Source organism: Triturus cristatus, chromosome 5_2 (assembly GCF_964204655.1).
Source record: "Triturus cristatus chromosome 5_2, aTriCri1.1, whole genome shotgun sequence".
In the NCBI taxonomy this organism is placed as follows: Eukaryota; Metazoa; Chordata; class Amphibia; order Caudata; family Salamandridae; genus Triturus; species Triturus cristatus.
This window is the reverse complement of record NC_140588.1, coordinates 880,781,101-880,805,844: the sequence shown is the minus strand read 5'-3', so window position 1 is coordinate 880,805,844 and position 24,744 is coordinate 880,781,101. Positions and strand designations below refer to the sequence as shown.

Here is a 24,744-nt window from a genome sequence, read left to right as displayed (position 1 = left end):
TGTGGATATCACACACTTTTGTCTAAGTTTACCTTTGTGGATCAGGCCCATGGTTTTTACTTTACATATTTAGCAACTTGAAATTTTAATGCTGAAACAATCATTAAAAAATCTGTCCTGCCTTTCATATATGCTTCTTTACCACTCCACTTTTTCATTAACTGGTTTGTGAGCCATGAATAGGTGTTAAGGAAAGATAGATACTGCAAGCATTTTAACCTCATCACCACAGTGGTATATTGTGGGTGCTCTAGGTAGAGTGCAGGTTAACACTTCTTCTGCCACCCATTGGGGCAGAAATTGCTAGATTTGCTTTTAGGGGATATTTGAGTGTCTGGTGGGTGTTGGAGCAGCCCAAGAATTTCTTGCCTTAGAACTAGCACAACAATGTCGGCGGGGCGATTGCTCTGATGAAAAGTAATACCTGGTGAGGATTGTGTAGAGTTAAATTTGAGGTGTGTTTTTCCTCCGAGGACACTAAACGTTTTACGATAAAAATGTCTTTGCAGGAGGCTGCGCGCGGCAGCAGTCTCTTCAAACACGTCGGCACCTCTGACAGGTCCCTTTGGCAAAACCTTTAGTGTGAAGCAAGTGTCAATATGAAAGGTTGTTTAAAATCTGAGAAAGCGCGCCCATGGAAGTTGCCACTGACATTTATGCTAATTGCTCCGAGCCTCAAAGGTAAGAGTGCGCGTTCCATTACCCAATCCATGGATTACTCCTGGAGCCGAGCAAACAAACTGCTGCGCGGCAGGAGCGCTTCAGCCCGCCGTCCATGTTTAGGAAGAAAGGACTGCTGTTGCCGTACAGGTCTGACATTTTACTTCACCCACTGGAATCACTTAGCTTTTCCTGAAAAGCTTTTCAATCACAGAGGATCTTTAACTCGAGATGTGTGGAAACCTGCAGCGGTAAAGGCTAAATTAAGTTAACAGCGATAGGTAAAAACAGCGCTGACTGTCATAAATCCAGTAGGCAGCGGAAAAATCCATTGTTGTTTTCAACGGCACGCCGGCGAAATGTGAGACGAGGCACAGGCAGGCAATGCGGAGCACCTTCCTTTCCTTCAGGGACTCAAAGACCTCTCTCTGGAACCACTCTGGCATCATCAGGGCCGGTTCCCAGGCGCCTACAGAGAAGCCGAAGGCGGCTACTTACTGGTAGGGGCACTGGAATTATGCGGCAGGGGAGAGGCAAATCAGGCAGCAGGGTTGACTAAATTATGCTGCAATAAAATGCAGATTATGTGACATAATGCGAAACATTTCTGATAGTATTACTTCATTATTGTGCAAACTGTAGACATTAACACTGTCTACACAGCTCAGGGTTATTTGCTAAGGAATTTCCATTGCACAGCAACACGTATTGCTGCCTGTTTTGTAACTTTTGATCCGTTTGAGCTAAAAACAATATTTTTTTGTGTTGAAATCTGCAGATTATGGAGCAGATGATGGATTATGTGGCAAATGCAGCTAATCCATAATTATCTGGAAAACAATGTGGGTGCAGAATGCAGCATTCTTGTGGCCCTGCTTACAGTCTACCCCAAAAACTTGAGAATGTCTGTGTGTTGAGTCCATTGCAATGATCCTAAAAAGATGATCCAGCCCTGCTGCAACACAAGGTGACAATTGACGATTAGAAATTGTTTAGAATTGGGGAAACGGATTTTGAGGTACATTCCCCTTGCAGGAAGAGAATAAACTCTTGGGAAAATGCTAGCCACACAAATCTACGCATGCCTCACAATCAAGCTTCACACCGTTGATACCACACAAATCTACGCATGTCCAACAAACAAGCTTCACACCATTCGAAACCTGTTTGGATATGAGGTCCCAATCAAGTCATCCCATGTTCAGGGAGAACATTGAGCCTTGTCTTTGTCGACAATTCTGCGTGACAGCTCAATGAATGCAAGAATCCTTACTCTTGCGGTAAAAATGCGCCCTATTCAGAGTCCTGCACCATCAAGAACAACCCTGTTGAAAGCTTCTTTCAGGGAATGAGGAGTCTCGAAGAAGCTCATTCCAAAAGCCACAGCAGCAAGGTGGAATGGCTTGCTTATGAACACTCTCTTATGCCACACGGACGTGACGTACGAACTGTTGAAAGAGTGCAGTGAATGAGCCACGGGAGGGCATGCACAGGTTTAACATATACATGAAATAAATAAATCATCTATATCTCTTTGCGTCCCAAATGTAGATCTTCATCTATTCTCAAAAGCCACTGGCGAGGACTGTAGTAGACATCACTAACGTTAAGTGTACATTGTTACGGCTGCACTGGCACCACATGCTGTCAGTAGGAAAGACCACCTGAAACAGGAAGAGAGGAGTAAAGTCCACAAAAGGGACAGAGCGAAAACAGACGAACGGATGAGAAGTATGGCCGATCAAACTCAGCTCATAAGACATGGAAATGGAAATTTCCTAAAGATTTCCAAGGCCTAATTAATGCAGCTGTCAGCCATTTGGCATCATGAAAGGAGTGGCTTTGATTTTACAAAGTATACTGACATTTTAGGGAGTGTTTATTTTAAGAAGTGTTTATTTGCTGCTGCTAAGTTTACTTGTGCCTTAAATGACAGAATGTTGACAAATCCTTTTACAGCATTTAAAACTTTATGTTTCACCTCCCTGCCAATTACACCATGGGACAAGGCCAACAGAGGGCGTTCCCCAAAATGAGAGATAAAAAGGAAATTCTGCAATGTAATATTGAAACCACGCAAAGATATTAGAATGTGTGCCAATCCGAATCTTGCTACAATCTAGAATGTTTTAAGCGTCAGATGCATTGGGGGTGATAGTTAGAAGGCTGAATACAAACTGAACAACCAATAGGCAAATAAATCGAAGTTGAAGGCAATCAATATTTGAATCCCCTTTTATTATTTCAATAGCATGCTACAGTCCGACATGTATTGTCCATAAGGTCTACTGCAGCAGAGGATCAGGATATGACAAAGCAGAACTGCGATATATGCCTAACGGGAATCTGCACTCCGCCATTACCCTTCAATTGGATGAATCATGGAGACCGGATCCTGGGAGTCCAAGGCCCCAGGCTGTCGAATGCACTAGATCCTAACTTAATTGCACCACCAGACTACATGTGCTTCATCTTAAACCTTAAAAGCGAACTGCTCTAGCTTCCCTACAAATTAACTCCACTCAAACAGGGGCCATGAACGAAGAAGAATTATGTTTTGGGACTCTCACCCATTATTGAATTTTAGATTCCCTGACTGCAAGCCATATAGACGCTGGCAGGACCGCAGCACTCTACAATGGTCAAAAGGTAAAGGACATTTTGTAAAAGAATAAATGAAAAAAGACAAACTCCACAGGTATGTACCTTATTACCACAGTGATAGGCACGCAATGAAGCCTATTATGAGATCTTCACCACTACTCCAGACATATTGTGCACTAGCTTTTATGAACACTAAAAGGAACTGGGGCAGGCCTATTCACCAGGCTGACAGAGGAGAGGATGTGGCCTAACGGGTAGGGCGGTCAAACTTGGAACTGGGGAACCAGGTTCGAGTCTTTTGAGGGACGCTCAACATCCTGTGATTCTGGGCAAATCACTTAATATACGCGTGTCTATCAAAAACAATGAATGTGTCCATCTGTAACACAACTGGTGCTCATGTGGAGCGCTCAGATACCTTAGGGTCTAGTTCACGCTATAAAAAACTCAAAAAAGAACAATGTCCTAGCATGCCCCAGGACAGGAATGAGATGTACTTCTGCAACAGCACATGTGAACGAGGTCCGCAATTCAGAGACAATAATCACAAGTTCAGTGGCAACAGTTTATTTGTGCCCAGAAAGGTAGTGACAAATTACAAGCTGTACGATAGAGGAGTTGAAGTCGTCTTGCAGGCAAAGTAGTAGAAGACACAGAAGTTCAGGATAGAAGTTCAGTTGGTTTGATGGCCACCCAATCATGTCCCTCCTCCGAGGACCTTTTTTTAAAGTGTTTGTGGACCTAGGCAAGTTAAAATAAATACCTTGTAACTGGCGGTGATGAGTTCCCAATGGACAGGAGATAAACAAATGTAGCAAGTGTTCCATCTCTATCACAGAACAGCGAAACTTGACAAAGGGCCCAGAGAAGGGTATACAGGAAAAATTGTTATTGCACAGCTCTACAGATTTTTGCATACTAACGAGAGTCAAAGTAGAATTCACAGCCATTGAACTAAATTTAAAATAAGAACATATTATGACACTAAAAGTACTCCAAGTTCAAAACAATCCCAATTATGCAGAATAAAATATACCATTTGACCTATCCACCTGGTTTGATATAAGCTAACTGGCAGGATGGAGTGGAACACACAAGTATTTTATGTCTACATCACAGACAAAGATGGGATGACGGTCAACCAAGGGACTCATAGACAGAATTGGTCAATTTGCGTTCATCATGGCGAGGGCCATCAGACAAGGTAAAAGTTGATGTTGGACCATAATGCTTCTGAGCCTATGGACGTAGATCTATAGTATCAAATAAAATTATGCATGTTGCATAGTCTCTCTCAAGTTTTGCTGAGTTCACAAGTTGTGACTGCTTGTAAACATTCCTCGTTGTACTTAAGCTCACTGTTAATGTAAAACATCAAGGACTTTTCTGCTTTCTACATAATTCCTGCCATACAACTGGATGACTAAAATGCATCAACTCTCTTTTCTTATATTTCTTAAAAACCCTTTTGCCAGCAGTGTAAACGCCAAATCCATGGTGAGCCCATTAAGCATTATGTTGTGTTTTGAGGTGCACTTGCACCACTTGATCCATGCTCTTTTGTTTTTTTTTGCCAAAGCTTCACTGATGCCAACAAATACCTCTGCTTGTGACAGCAGGAGAGCATCACAACTCTGTTAAAGGTATTATAAAATTGTTAAAATCTTGATGGTAATTCAGACTTGGAATTTCTGGCCATGGACTCAAATTAAGGTAGGTTTGTTATCAGTTGTAATAAAATCCTAAAAAACCTAATTCTGGAATGACAGTCATGCGCATTGCCTCAGTATTTAAGAGTTTATGAAAGGACCATCAAGTTGATTTAACTTTCTTGTTTTGCCATACTGTTGATGTGTACACCCCTCTTCTCCATGTGTTAAGCTGAAGCAAAAAAGCTTTTTTACTTTACTCTTAATAAATCTTATCGCCCAAATTTAATTTCCTATAGAATCATCCTCAAGAGAATCTCAAAATAAGTTAGAAAAAACTATGTACAATTTTTTAAAATTATTTCAATTTGTTGCCATTTATTTCAACAGATAATGTGTTTTTCCTTTAGACAATCATAGTCCTGCCAATAGCCAGTCCGACTCAGAATTTCGCCATTTCAGGACCAGATTTCAACCCTTGATCCTCACTTTCTGTTTAGTCACACAGCGAGGTACACCATTTGCTCTCCACTTTCTGGGAGCAGATCTGAAAACACCATAATGGGAAGGAAGAGCCCTGGTAAAATGCCTGGAACAGCTCCCACTGTTGCCAACCACAGGGCTGGTGGCAAGACAAACTTGGACCCTAAAATCAAGCTTTCCCATCGACTTCTCCGCTCCAAAGAGATAAGCAATGGAATCGGAATCCATCATCCTGAACTTGGCTAAACATCTCGAGCTCTACATACAGAACTGACCTATCCTCTCAGGCACCCTGCGTTGTACAACGCACCCTCCACCGTTAATCACTCTAAGGTAGCAGAGTTCATGTTTTCAGATATCAAATTCCAAGCATTAAATAAACAACGTATAGAGATACAACTGATGTTTTTCTCTCAGAACTATTTTATGATAAAAAAAATTAAGAATTAAGTTAGCTCTATCCTCTCATTATCTGTTTAACTTTTGTGGTGAAGAAAATGTGTACAATAGTACCCAACAAAGAGTTCAGTGGTTAGGGGGGAATACGAGCATAAATGTCACTGTAGTAATTTCTCATTTAACTAAGTCTCTCAGTCTTTAATCCTCACACATTAAAATTACTATTATTGTGTTTTTAACCACATGTAATACCCAATCGACATTAACATAATTCATATCTAGGTTACATCTAGAACAGGAAAAATAATTAATTACATAATAGAATTTTCTACCAAAGTTCTTAGTAGTCACAAGAGCACAACCAACACGATTTGCGGTGTTCAATAAGACAACCACTTCATCAGGGCATCACAGTACGTCAATGAAAGGTTTGCTTTTAATAGCTCAATGTATTTTCTTGCATCATCTAGACAAATCTCATACGTTTCCTTTCCCAAGTTTGTGGACGCATCCATATACAACACTACAGGGATTCTTAAAAAAGGTAAAGCGTCAATTCCCAAACTCGGCTCACCTACTGAACATCAATATGTAAATTGTAAGTCTCCGGGCATTGCTTTAAAAATCAGAAAAGTTGTGGATAATGAGTTTAGTCGCTGGAGTTTATACCGTCATCCTGAAAGGGTTCGACCACCAGTGTGGGCAAACATGCCCATTACACTGCAGGAAACCAAAGGTCCCAAGGACTGATGGTCGTAGACACCCGCTGCAAGGTAGAAAATTACTCTAGTGAAAAAAGATGACCCCAGACATTGACAGTAGGCCAGAAATCTTCTGTCAATAAATCAGGGGGCCCAGAAGTCTAGAACACTCACGTAATAACAATCAAAGTCCTAGACACTGGCAGCAGGCCAGAACACCACAACTGGGGACTTTGACACTGCAAGCAGGGCAAAGATAAACCACTGTTAAAACTACAGCTCCCTGACACTGGCAGTAGGCCAGAAACCACTCTCATTGGATCCCAGGCCCTGTTTGCAGCTCAGATCCCTCTTTTTACTTTTATTATTGAGCGTTTCGGACATAGAAAGCAGGTTAGAACACCACTGTCATTGAATAAAACAGAGGGTCACTGGAATGCAAACAGACCAGCATCCCACTGCCGTTAATACTGGGCGCCCCGAGTACTGGCAGCAGACCGGGCCCCATTGTCATTAAAACAGAGGGTCCCCGAGGTGGACGGTATGCCAGACTCCCACTACTATGGGCAGCACTTGCATTATGAAGTTATACTGTGTGCGGGGGACATCTAAGAGGGCCACCATCCTATTTTGTAGGACGCGTATTCATTTTGATTATGTCAGTGGTTTGTCCGTTATTTAATTGGTACATTTGAAACTTGAATTATCCCTGCAAAAGTGCTTCCATCTGAGGAAAATTCCCGTAGGGTCGGTCAAAAAGTGATATTTCAAATACAGTGCGATTGCAAAATCAGAAGTCGCTCTAATTTCCCTCAGTGGCACTTTCAATCATGTGATCGTTGCTAAAATTGCTCTTTGGCACATTAATGCACCGTTGTGTACTCTGCTGTACATACAAGGTCACAACTTCATGGTGGGAAGATAGTTACTGAGTGAATTTCCCCAGGGCACTTTTTTTCTGGTGACCTCCTCTGGCATTTCCTCAGTTGAGCAGATGAGCTCAATGTGATGTGCTGCAAGAGGAACCATGAAGCATCAATTTGTAAGCCCCCAAAATAGGGCTTGAGCTCATGGAGAGGCGCTACCGTCTAAACTGTGCATCTGTCCACCGGCGACGAGTGTCTCAGTACCCATCGCAGGGCAGCGTTCCATAGAACTTGAAGTACTGGACTGATAAGAAAAGATGGCTGTGGTAGACCATGGAGGCCCGTTGCGTAACAGTCAACAGTGGGTCTGCAGGGAACATTTTGAAAACTGCTATTTTGTAGCATCTGATAGCAGAAGACTAACAATTTTTATTAAAATGTTTAAAATAAGTTAACAGCATCTAAGAGATCAATACAATCATATTACAACAATAGCAATATGAAAAGTCATAACTTCTGGTAATTCAAGAATAATGAAAATGAAACATTTATATCAATTACTAGAAAGATACAACTAAAAGCTGTTTCTCTTTTGACGGAAAAGGTAGACAAGGACTGTACGGAAACTGCTGTTATTCTACCCAAATACTCATGATCTTGTCCACTGACGGTCCAGAAATATTGCACATGCACGTGTCTTTAGGCTGGTAAGGAGCTCACATTCTGAGAACATATCTCGCGTGCCTGCTTTTTACTATGCACTCTCTCTCTGGCTACGAGCTGTAGCTAGCCACACGGCATAGCTTTAGCTGCAGGAGATGTCAAATAGAGCAGCAACTACTGAGCCTCAGACTGCTAACAGCTGAATTACTAAGAAGAGAGCTACCAAAGGGAGAACATTGGGCTTTCCCCGGCTGTCTGTATTGCACGATTTCCTGGCACGCAGTACATTTTGATTTCTGGACTGGGTTTCATACCTTTCAAACTGACTTGCAAAATATCACAGCAGTGATTATTTAACTCTTCATACATTAAATGTTTTGTGCTAACTAGTTCGATTGAAAGTCTTCTAAGAGAAGCGAGGCCTTAGTCACCAAACATAATTTGCTCCGGTAAGGTTAGTCCTACGATTGGAGCCCATTGTGGAATTTCAAGCAATTCACAAAGATTTCCAGTACTTCCTAGAATTTGACACTGTCCCAGCTTCCCAGGTGTAATGATATGCATAAACATTTACGCACCTTGAAATGTAAGAGGTGTACATTTCCACATGGAATTACTGATTTTTCTTTTTCCCCATTGGGAAAATTCTTTGACAAGACATTTACCCCTTCTTCTGTACCCCAACAATTTCAGAGCTTTTCTCGCTCACTTTCAGTTCTGAAAACAGATTCAACCCCATCTTGGACATATGTAAAGCTTCATCTGTTTGCAGTGTGGCAAACTACCCGCAATGTTTCAGGAAATGTCCAAACTCTTGGAGGTCTGTGGTGATTCCCCAGCGTTTGCAGCTTTCCCTTTGTGGTATGGCGACAACCTACCTTTCAGATTTCCTCACAATTTTGAGTAAATCCATTTATGACTGTAGATTCATATTCTTTGAATAACACAGTTGAATTAGCACTCTTAAATGCTAATATATGCGCTCCCAAGTGTCACTTAGACACTCGCATAGCTCTGTGATTTGGGCACAGGGTGTTCAGATCATCAGGGTACATACGGCCACACTACATAACTGCCCTGGATGCAAACATGGACACGTGCTTTTGGTGCTCGTGCAATTTGATGCCACCCCATTCGAACAGGGGATTGTTATCGATTGCAGGGGACTCTGACCCCTTCAATTAATCAGCACCACTCAATTGAAGGAACTCATCTCAAATTCATGTCCTTGGGTATGTGTGTGGCACATTCCACAAAGCACAACAGTGGCCTGCTTCCAGCCTAGACAAATGTAACATTTACCAAAAATAAGGTTGTCTGAAAACTGCAAAATGAAATGGAGGGCCAGGGTTGGAGGTAGATTCCAAGAAGTCAGGCACTCATGGTACCGCCCGGGTCCTGCCAGACACGATCTTGGCCTTTCTTGGCTGCACAATTCTGCACTGATCTGACATTTTGAGCCTTGAAAAATACCACCAGGATCACATATAAAGACTACATGTGCAGAAGCTGAAACACTGCTGGATAGCACACTCTCCCTTCAAATCTACACAGTTTTTTGGAAGACTTTAGAAAGATTCCTCTAAAAAACTTTACTTAAAACTCATCAATAACATTCAAAGGCAAAAGTTAAAATCCCCTATAAATCTCCCACTGCTTCTCAGCTCCTTTATGCCCCGGGAAACCTCCACCACTTACTAAACTACCCTCCCACACTTTCTGTAAAAATGCAGTGGACAAATCTCTAGAAAATCACCACATATTACCGTAATGCTCGAAGTGAAACTTGCTGTAAACACTTGCCTTTTCCATGAAAATGAAAGTAACAGAAGGTGTACTTAAGGGTAGCGTTTCTGTAGAGTGTAGAATTTCCCATTGACTAAAGCAGAGACAAGGGGACACAAAAAGCATGGTTATAGTAGAAATTGTTCGCTAAATCTGGATCTGCGATATGGTGATTTTGAGAAATTCTTGTATGCATCTCAATTACCTCAAATATATGCCCTGCACAATAACTCGAAGATGGTTAACCCTACTACTAATAACTACATAAGTAACATTTGTTTGGGTATAAAAGTCAAAATAAAGTTATTTGAAAACATAAAAAAATACCATGTAGATATTGCCATTCAGTGAAAATGTACATTAAGATGTTTAATCAAGCTAATACAACTTTACCAAGCATCATGTATGGCCGCTGCACTCAACAAGAATGAGGTTCTAGTGATAAAGTGAATTTTTACATTTTTACCAAGCATCATGTATGGCCGCTGCACTCAACAGGAATGAGGTTCTAGTGATAAAGTGAATTTTTACATTTTTATCAAGCATCATGTATGGCCGCTGCACTCAACAGAAATGAGGTTCTAGTGATAAAGTGAATTTTTACATTTTTATATTAATACATGGGATACGTAGAAATTGAAAATTTTAAAATGTGAGTTTACGTATATCAACCCGAGTATATTTGTTTGTCATAATTATTCTTTATTTTCATCGATTATTTTGTTCCAAGCGTGACAATGTTAAAAACAGTAATATTGATGATGTGTTTAATGATACTTTAAGATGGCCGCCGGGTGTGTACCAACATACAACATACAATTTGTTGTTTGTTTGGGTTTTGTTACTGCAGATTTAAATGGTGTATGATCAGTAGGCTGACTAGCTGAACTAACTATAACGGGGGAATTTCAAAGGTTTTGTATGAGTGAAATGTCCAACTAACTATAACGCCCCTGAAACCTATGGATTTTGACAGTGAATTTCTAAGGTTTTTTAAATGCTAATTCCTAACTATAATGTGCTTGAAATCTATGTTTTTTTCAGTGAATATACATATATATATATATATATATATATATACACACACACACATACTAAATATATATACGTTTTGACAATATTACCTTAACACTGGCGGACATTAAATTGACCAATCTAAAAATTGTATCAATTGAATATCCAAATCCACAGGAAAATTGAATGAATGTTTCCATATAAACCCATTTCTCTACTTATCTAATCACATAATGTTCTAAGATTAGCTCATTGTACACGCCCCCCTCTGTTGCCTGCTTATGTGATAAGCAGCAACTGTCTTGAGATTTTCGTACAACACATTAAATTACCATATGTAACCTTTTAACTGAGGGTCACATGCACTTCAAAATAGAACAGTAAATCCAAGAGACAGATTGGAACAGTTAATTATACATAACCATTTATATTTATACAAACCCGCCCAACAAGTGCATTTCCAAAAAGAGAAAACACTTAGGAAAAAATGCCAGTGAAAAGACAGCATGTACCAGTTATGAACCAGAGATATATTATCTCAGATGCTGAAGTAGTACAAGTACCCGGAAGGTAAAACAACAACAATTTTGCTGGCACTAATCTTTGACTGTCTGATCCTAGAATATGGGACATGTCAATGAAATTTAATTCTGATTTTGTTTCTGAGTGTGCATGTGTTTGAGGCAATCAATGTGCGGCTCATTTGTTCTTATCTGGAATTCAGAATTTAAAAAATCTTTTGAGACCAATTGTTTCTTCAAGTGTTTAAGAGATAAAAATATAAGAGATCCTAAAGACTAAGAGGACGGATGGTGAAGAGAAAAGACTGAGTAAGGAACTCTCCTGTTAGGTGTAAACCGAAGCATGGCGTGCTTGCGCGCGGATCCCAATCTTCTGATTTTAAGAGCGTATAAAATGTATATTCAGATAAGTGGCTTGTCCTATTATTATTACTGTGGCTAAATTCTCCCCTTCCAAGATATGTGTTAACCTGGCGCACAAGGAGTATGCCTTTAGGCGAAATTATCAGTTCTAGTTTTGGCAAATGTTTTAGAACAGCCAGAAATTTGTGGGTTGTCATTCTCATCCAAACCACGCAAAATAAAGGGTCAAAGAATAAAAGGATTTATTCAAGTACTTACTCAAAGGTAGTGACTATAGGACATTTTTCCAAAGATGCTGTCTGGTCAACAGTAGAGGGACTGTGGAGGGAATGTACACGACCCCATCACCAAGGACTGCAGGTTGCTTGGCCTCTGTTTGATTCAATGATTTAAGTAATTTAAGATAATCTGCCAAACCGATTATGCACAGAGTCTCTGGTAAATGCTAGTTACATTTGAGCGCGCCAGCAAATTCTCCAAAGACTTGGATAACCCCATTTTTATCAATGATGCACTGCTTGTTGAAAAATAGGGTAAAGAAAAGCTGTCTTTGACCATGTCACTCAACCCATGTAAATTCAAGACTATCCCGTTGGTAACGCAAGAGCGTACTGCTCTCAATCACCAAGTTAAATACACTCCACACAGCAACTTTTAAGAGATAGAAACCAGAAAAATTAGTACAAATTTCCTTTTCGATCTTCCAAACAAACTAGGCCGAAACATATATGCAGATCTTTTTTATCAAGCAACTAAACACTGATACACTGTTTCCACAGGGGGATGTCAGCAATGTAATCATGGATAACAGCCAGATCACATTTTTATCAAAGGCTGAGCCGACACCCTGGATGTGGCTTCACACAGAGTACTGTAATGGTAGGGTCGGGAGAGGCAACTTTAGAACCATAGGAGGCACCAGAACAGTCAACTGCCTGAGGTACTAGGAGAACCGCACCCGATATGTACTTACCTCCTAGGACATGCACCCCTTGAGGTAACATGAGTACTACTATGTAGGACTTGAATCACCTGAGGCAACCGGAGCACCACCTAGGATGCACCATCTGAGGTAACAGGAGCACCAACTGGGACATCCACCCCCTGAGGTAACAGGAGTAACACCTAGGACATGCATCGCCTGAGGTAACAGGAGGACCACAAAGGACGTACACCGCCTGATGTAACGGGAGTAACAGGTAGGACGTGCACCATCTGAGGTAACAGGAGTACCACATAGGATGTGCACCGCCTGAGGTTACAAGAGTACCACCTAGGACGTCCACCGCCTGAGGTAACAGTAGTACCACACAGGACGTCCACTGCCTGAGGTAACAGGAGTAACACCTAGGATATGCATCGCCTGCCTTAACAGGAGCACCACATAGGACATGAACCACTTGAGGTAACAGGAGTACCCCCTAGGACATGCACCATCTGAGGTAACAGGAGTACCACATAGGATATGCACTGCCTGAAGTAACAGATGTACCCCCTGGGACGTGCGCCATCTGAGGTAACAAGAGTTCCCTCTAGGATGTGGACGGTCTGAGGTAACAGGAGTACCACCTAGGATATGAACTGCCTGAAGTAACAGAAGTACCCCCTAGGACGTGCACCATCTGAGGTAACAAGAGTAGCCCCTAGGACGTGCGCCATCTGAGGTAACAGGAGTACCCCCAGCATGTGCGCCATCTGAGGTAACAGGGGTACCACCTAGGATGTGCACTGCCTGAAGTAACAGGGGTACCACCTAGAATGTGCACCATCTGAGGTAACAAGAGTACCCCCTAGGACGTGCGCCATCTGAGGTAACAGGAGTACCCCCAGCATGTGTGCCATCTGAGGTAACAGGGGTACCACCTAGGATGTGCACTGCCTGAAGTAACAGGGGTACCACCTAGGATGTAAACTACCTGAAGTAATGGATACCCACCTAGGAAATGTACCAGCTATGAAAACAGCAAAACAGCCATGTCCCTTTTCCCCCCAACCCAGCGCTGTCAATGATAACTGTAGGACCTGCAGGGCGTCGACTTGGACTGCATCTGTGCAAAGGCCACGCGTATTCTGAACCCCACTGGGCTAGGTGTAAAACTACCCCCCTCACAGAGAAAAGCGAGCTGCAGGCTGTGTGGTGAAAAACAGGTCTGCAGAAGGCTTGTAAGCGAAAACAAACATTGCATTCTCTCGTCTCCTTTGGCAATGGCCCCTGCATTCTTTATCTGCTGTTTTAGCAGAGTTATACTCCTGCGCCTAAAAAAAAGCTACAGCTAAACGCAAGAAGCCTTGAAAAATGGGCAGGAAAACATAACCCGCTGCTTATCAGTTGTTCTGGCCCATTACCAAAAGTATTTGAGCAAGTGAGGCCCAGTGGAAAACAAGGGCTTTCATGAGCATATAAAGTGCATATGTTATGCAACAAACACTCTCACAAAGGCCGGAGAGGCTGGCGGTGGAAAACCTGTTTGTAGGAACGGAACATTTCTGATTCGGACACGCCACGCTCTGATCTGGGGCATGAAACGCGGGGTCGAGCGAAAGACAAGAGCTTACTCTGCAGGGCTGCTGTTCAGAGGGTGTCCAAGGCACGTTAAAGCACACCAACCATTATGCTGTTGGTATGCACGTTAAAGCACACCAACCATTATGCTGTTGGTATGCACGTTAAAGCACACCAACCATTATGCTGTTGGTATGCACGTTAAAGCACACCAACCATTATGCTGTTGATATGCCCCTATGCCACCAGTGGCGGACGGTGACACTGGGGAGAAGGGGGGGGGCGGGGTTTCCAAGAGCCAAACCCAGTAAGGGGGGGGGGGGAGATAGTTTACAAAAATCAAGGTACTTACCCGTGTTTCGCTATCATTTGTTATTTCTTCTGGCGTCAGCAGGCACCCCGAGGAGCCTCAGGCAACCCCCTTCCGCCAATCCTGACGCTGCTTTCAAGCTGCAGATGACCAGCACGAGAGCAGCACCAGGATTGGCTGGAGCGCGCTGCCTCCACGCATCAGGAGGCCTGTGGCTGCTCTCCACCCAGCTGTCAGAGACAGCTAGGTAGAGAGGTTTACACTGCGCTTGTCAGGCTGGAAGTCGCATGACGGCCGGCCAAAGTGACTTGCGCAGTGTAAACTGGTAGTGAGCAGCGCTCCCCTGCTGCCAGTCGGCAACAATGCCCGCCCCCAAACACTGCTCGGGCGGGGAGCAGTGAAATATAAAAAGGTCATTCATTTGATTACCGTTTTAACTTTCACTTTGCTGCACTGGCAGCAGGGGGGCGACGCTCCTCTGCCCTAATGGGAGGGGGGGCACCACTATATGCCACTGGAGCATACACCTCTGGGCAAGATGCACCTCTGTAAAAAACAACACTGTGAATTGCAACTATCCCCCTTAGACGGTTCGTTAACACCAAGAAGAAATGTTCCCACGAGATAGTATGCTACCTCAAAGGATTTCTAATGTTCTGTTACAGAGTTTTATATAGCGCAGACTTGAACCACTATCGGGTATCAGAGCGCTTTACATGAGCACCAGTTGTGTTACATGAGGACACATGCATTTTTTTTAGGCACGGGGAGATTAAGTGATTTGCCCAGAATCACAGGCTGTTCAGCGTCATTACCGAGACTCGAACCCGGTTCCCCAGATTAGAGGTGGACCGCCCTAGCCATTAGGCGAACTCCTCTCCCCATACATGATATTTTGTTCTTCACACAATAGGATGCTATCTTGACAAAAATAAATATCCCCAAATCATGGTATGCTGCCCACAAGATGGTATGTTATCTTTAATAATTGTAAATCTGAACACAGATGGTATGCTATCTACAAGCAATGAAAAGGTACTCTGGGAACGGTAGGTCACCTCCAAGATTTGTGAGAGACCCACTCAGTCCTTGCTCACATATTTTCCTGTACTTACGCACTCTTTTACCCACTTTGAATACAATGATGTCTGTATCTCATTATTAAAACATAATAGATAACCACTGGTAAAGCCCATTAGACCTTTTGCATATGGCCAATTCCTTATAGAGGCTACTTATACTCTAAATTTACCCTCATTCTTCCTCCTCTAAATTCTTATTTCCCCTTGCTGATGATATATTATTTTAAATCCTGGCTGATTTACACAAACTTCTGAAGTATGCATGATTTTTAAACTCTGATTAACTCACCCATTCATACTGAATACAATGTGAAAGAAAGGTAATTCTGAGCCACCCACGATTTTAATGCGCCAGAGTATATCACACATGCATATCAAATGCAATGCGAGGGATAGACGGAACTGGATTACCAGTAACGCACCCCTTCATATCAATTGTAGTTTGAGGGACAGACAGGCGTGAACTACCTCTCAGTTAGACGCTTCAGAGTGGTACACTTATTCAAGTTAATTATAAAGTGAGGGACAGGCACAGCTGAAGGAGACCTGAGGTACAACCGCCAAGTAGCGCAAATTTTCACATCACATGCAATGGCCTCCTCTGGAACTGGCGAACGACGCAACAGTTCTGCTGGTCGCCTCCAGTTTACAACAAAGGAGAACTGAAGATGCTGAGTGCACTGCATAGGTAGGTTTCAACCCTGCCCAGATGTTTCAAAACTGAATGAGTGGTCCACGCTTTCAATTTCATTTAGAAAACAAAATGCTTTCCTAGTTTAGTGAAAACCCAGAGTTTGCCTTCTGAGCCAATAAAATGTTATTTGGTTTTGGTGTGAGCGTGACAATTAATTCTTGACCTGCTAATAAGATGAACAAGAATTAATAACTTATATTTTGGAAAATGTATCTGCTGTACTGCACAAACCGTAACCACTAAAGGCGTACACCTCCCATTTCTGCCCAATCTGTTCTCTAATTTTACCTCGTTGATCTCCCTTTTGTCCTACCCTTGTAATGCGCAGTACTGTTTGCTCCAAGCCGGCCCCTCCACTGACGTCAGACTGCCTCTGGACCCTCTGCCCTCGCGCTTCTTTGGATGAGGAGCCGTCTCCACGGCAGGGTATTCCTACTATGACAGTGGGGAGTGCCACGAGGACCCTAACCTGCCCTGGGGGAATAGATACGACAAACTATGGAGTACAAAATGGGACTGTGGTGTGGGGTATTAAAAGATGCATCACATTGCCGACAAGTTACAACACATAAAACAATTTGGTTTGATTTTTTTAAATTTATAATGTCAATTATACAATGATTTCAAGTGAGTCCAATCCTGTTGTCTTTTGAAATCTAGGTAACAGCAGAACGCTACCTATTTAATAGTTCTAGTTATTCATGGCGGTCATACAAGCACGCCAGGTGTGATTTATACACACATCCCTGGTGTGTGCACAAGGGAGGCCAGTCCGGATACTGTAACAGGATATATGAGCGCCGGTAATCCAAATCAGGAAACGGGAAGGGAACACATACTGCTTCTTGGCTGCAATATTCATTTCAGAGGTGAATCGAGATATCCCATTATGGCCGCAAAACTACCTTCTCTACCATTAGCTGAAGTCATACTTGCTTTGTAGATTACGTGTCCAAACGTACTTTTCATCAAAGGCAACAAATGGGATATGTGGTCTCCGAGAGCCCTCCTGCCTGTCGCTCTGTGCATCTGTCTGATCGATTGACCGACTTACTGTCCAACCAACTTACCAGGCCCAATATTTGGATCTGCCTTCTAAGGGGATCTTTAAAACCAAACACCCATTTCCCCAGTTCTCCAGGTCCTTTCGGTCTCTTCCAAATACAGAAAGAAAGTCTACGGACACCAAATGCACACTAATCAGCCAAGCATACGTGCCAGCCATGCTTTCCCAAAAGGTTAGGATTTGTACAAATTAAATTTGATACCCAGTTGATGATGGATTTTTTTCAACTCCCTGGCCCTAGGTATGTCTTGAGCGATGATGTTTGTCCATTGTTGTCGATGAAGACCTCGACTGCTCATTGGCTGGTTGACCATGCTCTGTGCGTCAACTGAGGGAAGTACTCAATTGTTGGCATGTACGAACATACACGCATACATACACACATATACTGAGAAGGTCGGTTCTAGCTTTTCGCTGGATCCTGCTGCGTGCCAGGGAGCGAGCCTTCCTGCACGCTCTGCGATACAGTGCATTAACTGCCATATTCCTACTTCAAAACACTCTTTCTGTTTCACTGCGCACAATTCCTCAGGGCTGTTTGCAGATGCCTGTTGACCTTTAATAATAGAGCGCCATTGCATCTCCTTTCCCAAATTCCAATGACACATCTTGCTTTACGGTTGGAATATAAGTAGCGAGCCGCAGCTCCGCCATGGCATCACTGATACTTGCTTTTGATTCTCTTGCTGATTATGCAGATCTCAAATGAGATTGGTTCCTACTCTCCTGGCGCTGGAGTGATGGCGCCACTTATTCTCGTGATACCGTTCATGATAGAACTCTCAAAGAAGATGGAAGAGTGAGGGCTTCTGGGTGTGGGAGAACAGACCTCGAAGTTCGAGATATGTAAAGATGTATTGAGCACGGTTCCTAAATGCACAGTACTCTACATGGATCCGCAATCTTTGGATACATTGTCTTCTGTTTGTGAATGACCCTTGAACTCTAAGACAGTTAGTATAAAAATGAAAATAGGTCCCAGACATGCCAACCATCTTGCCGGCGCAAGTCCAACGCTATCCAGGAAGCTTAGCCACCTAAATTTACACTTTAGGACTAAGAATCCTTCCAATACGGAACACCGAGTGGTGGGGGCAGTGGTGAGTTGTGTAAATACAGGAAGTGTACTAACTTTAGGATGAGCTGTTTTTTTTATTGCACTCTTAAGTAGTTCTTTTCCCCCATCATGGATACATAATAATATTTTTCCAGGATGAATGAAGAGGTCCTTGAACGGTCAACCCATCATGAGCACTTGACCTTTCTCCACCCGAGCCGAGCCCAGCTTTGCTGTCCAGCTGGGTGGAGAAACCAACACGGTCTCCCAGTCTATATCTGAGCTCCCAGCCGAGGCACTCAGACCAATCGCAGTACTGCTCACATGCAGGCTGGGAGCCTGCGCAGTGTGCAGCACCTCTTGGATGGAGCGTAAAGATAGGGAGCAAGGCGGCAGCCATTGGAGCAGGAAAGTGCAACTTTCTTTATTTATATTTCTTTTTTATTGCTGTTGTTTGTTTTCCCGCTCCCTTCGCCCCACCACTTCGCAATACGAGTGGCCGCTACTGCATGGAGGACATACTGCAGCATTTAGCAAGCTCAAAAGAATGCAATTCAGGTAGAGTATAATTTGCAGCAATCAGAAACTGTTTTGAACAGCCTTCCCTCTCATACTGTTTGCACAGGTTAAAATGCAAAAAACCCAACCTATTGCTCAAGTGGCAGCAGTGAGTCACTAACAAAATTGTCTCTGCTGATGTCTGCAGTAAACGGGAAATATATAAGCTGAACACTGTTTATCCAAGCCCTAGCCTCGGAATGCAGACCTAGGCACACCGAGCTCATCGTGATAAAACCATGTCTATTTATTGTACTTGCTCGAGCTGGTTGGTCTCTCCCCTCAGGAGGCCTCTTGCAGAAAATGGAGAAAAAAACCTCTCAAACGGCTGATTCTGAAAGGCAGCACACACTCTTATGCCATGCCAGCCAAACCCTTTCACTGTGGTGAGCAGCTCTGATGTCAACATGAGGCTACATGTGCAGGCCATCAATCCTGCCTTTGGAAGGCTTTATTCGGCTCAACGGTTGACAGTAAATGTGGTTCCTTCAGGAGCTGCTCTGACCAGGTGCCAAGTATCACACAGCTCTGTGGCTGATGTTACCAGATGACGCGTGTTAATAAGGATGAGAGCGGGGCTTTAAGTGGGCCGGGTCTCACCAGGTCTGAGCACCGGCAGTTTTTTTAAGGAGGGCCTCGAAACGGGTCTCTATCGGGCTCTGTTGTGTGCCCTGGCACAGGCGGTCCTTTTTTTCGAGCGTTATAGGTGAAGGGAAATCCTTTAAAGAGATTCATTTTCTCTCTGGATTTCTCTTCTCTTTTCAGAACTCAGGAGCAGCAACATTGTCGTGGAGTCACCAGGGCTTTATGTGGAAGATTTTTTAATATTATATACAAGCCACAGTTGCTGATAATTTATCTTATGCAACTAACAACCACTGACAAAGCCAATAGTCCTGACTTGTCGTAGGTATGATGTTACTTGTTGTATCATATAACTGGATGCAATGACAGAAATAGCTTAATACCAGTCGGGCGGCACACTATGCTAAGCACAGATTTTTAGCTTGCGTGTTTTAAGCCACGCCCTTAATTACATTGGCCACGCCCCCTTGAGAGACCCCCCCAGTTTTTTTCATCCCACTTAAAACCCTGCATGTGAGGTTCCAGTCCTGGCTACGCTTAACAACCTAATGTATTCTAGGAGGAGTAGTCTCAATTCAGTTTAGTTGCACTAACACACAATAATTTGCTTATTTTTTTAAAAGTCATAACTGGTGCATTGTGTTCTTGCTGAGATGGAATCATCTGGCAACCTTATTTGTGGCAGTAATGCAAATAAGTCCAATTAGTCTGTGTTAATATTAAAAAATAAAATAAATAGGAAGGGTGATGCAGTGATCAGACTCTCTAGGCAGTAACTCCATTCTTGGCAAACTGTGAACATGAACAATGGCTTATACACAGTGTGCCCCATAAATCAAAAATCAGGGGTCTGGCCTCAGAGTAATTACAACAAAGCTGGGGAACCGGGTTCACTTCTCGGCAGGGATGCTCAACATCCTGTGATTCTGGACAAATCACCTTATCTCCATGCACCTAACAAAAGGAATGTGTCCGTCTGTAACACAACTGGTGCTCTTGTAAAGCGCTCTGATACCTTTTGGTCGAGTTTGCGCTATCTAAAACTCCCACAAAAAAAAGTGGAGTCTGCACACTCCCAGCTTACCCCAATGTGGAGAAGGTGGCTTTCAACTAGTTCTGATTTTCAGCCACTAGCATTAAGCATGCGGGTACTTGAAGTCATATGCTAGTAAAGGGAAAAGGGAAACTGCTAGTCCCACCATGAGTATTGCTGTTGGTGGAACACCAAAACTGAATTAAAGTCACTCTCATAACATTGAGCGAATTGAAAACAACGGCATGTGGGTGAAATAGTTGAAGCTGTGGAAAAGACAAAGATAACCGGGTCCAATTTAGATCAGGGGTTCCGTTTTAGACCAGTTGTTGTATTGTACTGCAGCATTTATATAGCGCTTACTATCATTAAGTGGCGCACTGAAATGCTCACCTGCATGTGGAGCAAACTATGCCATAGGAGGCTGTGTGATTGGAAGGGTGTTGTCTTTGGTGATCCTATGTGGGAAGTGTGAGGACCACAGAGGTGCAGTTATTGTGTTATGGGATACAGCATGCAACAGTGTGATGGATGAGTAGATTTGAGACGCAGACATGCAGTTTTATGGTTTTCAGTGTGGTGGCAGCTTTGCACAGCTGTGCAGGTCGCTTCATTGTATTACTTATGATTATAGGCTGCTTAGCAGGTTACGGGACTAGTGTGTCCAATCTGAGATTTTAAGTACAGTTGCGGTCCTAAGCGGGCATGGTTGAACCCCGAGGGAGATCTGTTGGGATTGGCATTTTAACTATCATCCCATATCGGAGTGTCATTGTGAGATGTAAAGAAGCTATCAGAATGTAAAGATATTTGCTGGACTAGTCCTTTAACTTGTCCGGGAGTGTGTGGCAGATCTCTTCAGTTATTCCATGCCTATTGTTTTAGTGATGTCAGTTTATTTGGTTGTACGGTACTGATGATGGACAACCCTCCTAGCAGTATAATTATAAGCTGCTGTCTGCTGAGTAGTATGGTCCTAGTATTATTGTGGGACATAAATGTTAAATATGAAATCACATAACTATACAATTCCCTGGTGAACCACAGATCAGCCCTTCTTAGTTTACCTGCATATCAAAAGCTGTTTGCTATTTAGGTTGTTTCCAATCTGTGGGTTGTAAGCCTGGCCAGACTGGTATTTTGGTGGGCTGGTAGGGTGGGTGCCAATTTTACTGCTCTTGGGGGCAGTTTTGTCGATGGGCACCATGTTCCTACTTGCAGCCCTTCTAATGCTATGAAAGCGTGCCTAAAGCATACTTCAAAGTCATTTGTTTGTGAATTTCTTTTTTAGAAGCTTTGCAAGTAGGAAACTGGCCCGCAGGCCACCAGCAACAATAGCACCCCCCCCCCCCCCCCCTCCCCCCCCCCAACCTGCCAGCCCGCAAAGACACCTGGTGCCCAGTTGGCCAGACCGGCCCTGGGTGTAGGTTGAATAATGTTCTTGAGGGGGCGACTGTCTTTCTAGGCTCTGGGGTCGGGATGGGGGGTGGCTGTCACTGACTGCAAGATTTTAACTGATCATTTATTGCTTTGTCTTGTGATGGCTCATTGATTTGGTGTAATTTTTGCCATGAATTTCAAGGATGTGGTGTGATATCACAATGTGTTTTATGGGTCTCAAAAAATGCAAAAAAAGATATTTGTTTTCATTTGAAAGGGCATCGGGAGAATGGTTTGAACCTCTTAAGCCTACAATGGATTTTAAAGTAATGACACATAGCACTGGCGTAACGAAACTTGAGGGGGTCCCCCTGCAAGGCACGTGGAGGGCCCCCCTCCGTAATCAATCATGAGCTCCCCGGCCATTGTAATGTGCTGAGGGGGCCCCCTGGAGCTTGGGGCCCCCCCCGCACAGCGGGGTATGCGGGGGCCTGTGTTACGCCACTGACACATAGAGAACACTGGATATAAGGAGAAGCAAAGCCTGTGCCTCTTAAACTTACAAAGTGACGCAGGAAGAAGGCCACCGCTGGACTCCATGTCACCAGAGAATCACAGAACATGCTAGAACATTATCTGCGGGAGAGGGGACATACTGGAGATAAAAAATGACAAAAACAAGTGATTCAGAGAGCACCTAGAACACAAAGAGCATAACAGGGGAGCATTATGATCACACGGAGAGCACCAAGAGCATAAAGAGTATCTCAGGGAGCGCGTCATGATCACACCAAGAGCATAAAGCGTATCACAGAGAGCACGTAATGATCATACACAGAGTACCTAGAGCATAAAGAGTATCACACGGAGCACATCATGAACACACGGAGAGCGCCAAGAGCATAAAGAGTATCACACGGAGCACATCATGATCACACGGAGAGCACCAAGAGCATAAAGAGTATCACAGGGAGCGCGTCATGATCACACGGAGAGCATAAAGAGTATCACAAGGAACGTTTCATGATCACACAGAGAGCATAATGAGTATCACAGGGAGTGAGTCATGATCACACCAAGAGCATACAGCGTATCACAGAGAGCACGTCATGATCACACACAGAGCTCCTAGAGCATAAAGAGTATCTCAGGGAGCACATCATGATCATACGGAGAGCACTAAGAGCATAAAGAGTATCACAGCGAGAGCGTTCTGATCACACGGAGAGCACCAAGAGCATAAAGAGTATCACAGGGAGAACATCATGATCGCACGGAGCACACCTAGAACACACAGAGCAAAACAGGGGGAGCATCATGCTCACACAGAGAGCACCAAGAGCATAAAGAGTATCACAGGGAGAGCATCATGATCACACCAAGAGCATAAAGCATATCACAGAGAGCACGTCATGATCACACACAGAGCTCCTAGAGCATAAAGAGTATCACAGGGAGCACATCATGATCCTATGGAGAGCACCAAGAGCATAAAGAGTATCATAGCGAGAGCGTTCTGATCACACGGAGAGCACCAAGAGCATAAAGAGTATCACAGGTAGAGCGTCATGATCGCACGGAGCGCACCTAGAACACACAGAGCAAAACAGGGGGAGCATCATGCTCACACAGAGAGCACCAAGAGCATAAAGAGTATCACAGAGAGCACATCATGATTAGGGCTCCCAGTTTTCCGTTTTTACTGATTTTTACAGATAAATACAGACAGAACATTATTTATTTTCCTGTCTGTATTTATTTTTAAATACAGGAAAATATGGAAAATAGGCCTTCTTTGGATGATTTGTTTTTACTGCCAGGTGTGTAGGTGTACAGACTAGGAGGTAGGGGAGATGAAAAAAGACAATAGATTTCCTAATTAAATTTAATTAAGTGCAGACTTACAGTTAATTAGGCCATTCTACAATGCAAGTCTTTTCAGGCAACACTAATTGCACCACATACTCCTAAAACCTTTTGGACATTCAAATGCGAGTATACATTTATCAGTTAAATAAATGTGGAAAAATACCCATTGCAGCTTCATTTATACAGAAAATACTAAATAAAAATGGATAAAACCAGAAAAAAATGAGCAAAAAATAAATATGGATAAATACAGACAGAAATGTCAAAAAAATAAATACCATAAAACCGGGAGCCTTAATCATGATCATACGGAGAGCACCAACAGCATAAAGAGTAGCACAGGGAGAACCTCATGATCGCACGGAGAGCACCAAGAGCATAAAGAGTATCACAGGGAGAGCATCATGATCACAAGGAGAGCATAAAGAGTATCACAGGAGTTGCATCATGATCACACGGAGAGCACCTAGAGCATAAAGAGTATCAAAGGGAGAGCGTCATGATCACACGGAGAGCACCAAGAGCATAAAGAGTATCACATGGAGCACATCATAATCACACGGAGAGCGCCAATAGCATAAAGAGTAGCACAGGGAGAGCCTCATGATTGCACAGAGAGCACCAAGAGCATAAAGAGTATCACAGGGAGAGCATCATGATCACAAGGAGAGCACCAAGAGTATCACAGAAGTTGCATCATGATCACACGGAGAGCACCTAGAGCATAAAGAGTATCAAAGGGAGAGCGTCATGATCACACGGAGAGCACCAAGAGTATCACAGAAGTTGCATCATGATCACAAGGAGAGCACCAAGAGCATAAAGAGTATCACAGGGAGAGCATCATGATCACAAGGAGAGCACCAAGAGTATCACAGAAGTTGCATCATGATCACACG

The 24,744-nt window shown here is 43.3% G+C and overlaps 1 protein-coding gene across 6 annotated transcripts in view; it reads right to left on the bottom strand.

Moving 5' to 3' along the window:
- The window catches only part of MAMLD1 (mastermind like domain containing 1), a 296,270-nt gene that overhangs the window by 180,753 nt on the left and 90,773 nt on the right, over nucleotides 1-24,744 (bottom strand). Inside the window, exon 1 of one of the 6 annotated variants that reach the window (XM_085608012.1) lies at nucleotides 14,564-14,626. The exons of the other annotated variants lie outside the window; for them this stretch is intronic. The gene's annotated coding sequence lies outside the window, so the exon portion shown is untranslated. Of the gene's footprint in view, nucleotides 1-14,563; nucleotides 14,627-24,744 lie in introns of those variants that run through there. 6 annotated transcript variants of the gene reach the window in all.